The sequence below is a fragment of the Trachymyrmex septentrionalis genome, unplaced genomic scaffold (assembly GCF_001594115.1).
Source record: "Trachymyrmex septentrionalis isolate Tsep2-gDNA-1 unplaced genomic scaffold, Tsep1.0 scaffold53, whole genome shotgun sequence".
Taxonomy (NCBI): Eukaryota; Metazoa; Arthropoda; class Insecta; order Hymenoptera; family Formicidae; genus Trachymyrmex; species Trachymyrmex septentrionalis.
This window is the reverse complement of record NW_017305705.1, coordinates 3,502,707-3,503,623: the sequence shown is the minus strand read 5'-3', so window position 1 is coordinate 3,503,623 and position 917 is coordinate 3,502,707. Positions and strand designations below refer to the sequence as shown.

The following is a 917-nucleotide window of genomic DNA, read 5'->3' as shown; positions in this document are numbered from 1 at the left end:
TTGATTCTAGATACTTCTACTTCAGCTTTCTTATTCATCCCATCTTCTCTCTCCTCTTCCTATCCCCCCCATCTCTCTCTCTCTCTCTCTCTCTCTCTCTCTTTGTTCTTTCCTCTCTCTTCTCATTTCTTCATTCCTAATTCATTACCATTCATTTACAATTTTCTTCATAATCGCATAGGTACTTTGCGCTATTTTTCTTTTACAGGATCCAACTAAGCGACAGGATCACCATCTTCAAGCGATTGATACTCCATGGCAGCTCCCGCCACCTGGTCCAGGTTCATCCTCTCTCATGTCCTGCGCGTTAGAGGGGGTTTTCACATCTCGATGCCGCTTCTACCCCCGCGGCAGCAGCGAGAAAGCCGCCGGCGCGACCGGCGCGCGTTATTGATTTGACAGGAGTGACGGGAGGCGGAATCGCGCAGAAATCGATAAGAGAAGGTGGTGGTCCAAGCTGCTGGTGATGCGCTGCGCGGGGGTGCGCAAGAAAGAGAGGCTGTTTGTACAATGAGGGTGCTAGAGCGAGCGAGCAAGCGAGCGTGCGAGCCGCGGCGAACCGTGTAGGGTTGGTAGCGAGCAGGTAGAGGGAGTGATGAGGAGAAGAACGAGGGCTGGCGGGAGCGGTAGCGAGGAGGAGGACCAGAAGAGAGAGGGAGCGGAGAATATTTTCATACTCCAGACTCCCGGCGTAGGTAGAAGATGGCAGCCGAGGCGTGATTCGGTCCGGGCAGTTTCCTCTCTTCTGGCCGCGCGCGCGCGAGAGTAGTAGGGCCGCAATCCGCTCTGGGTTTGAGAAGAAATCGTCGGAAAGTAGTGTGCTCTCCCTTCGTGGTCGATCTCAGCTCCTCGTCGTCGGTCGACGGTGTACGAAAACTCCAAAGAAAGCTGCCGGGAGATGATTTAAAGAGAGAACA

The 917-nt window shown here is 53.8% G+C and overlaps 1 protein-coding gene across 2 annotated transcripts in view; it reads left to right on the top strand.

The window, feature by feature from the left end:
* The first annotated feature begins 667 nt into the window (after positions 1–667).
* Positions 668–917, top strand: part of LOC108752010 (disintegrin and metalloproteinase domain-containing protein 11) — a 51,249-nt gene continuing 50,999 nt past the window's right edge. For both annotated transcript variants that reach the window (XM_018492556.1, XM_018492555.1), the window contains exon 1: positions 668–867. The gene's annotated coding sequence lies outside the window, so the exon portion shown is untranslated. The remainder of the gene's footprint in view (positions 868–917) is intronic.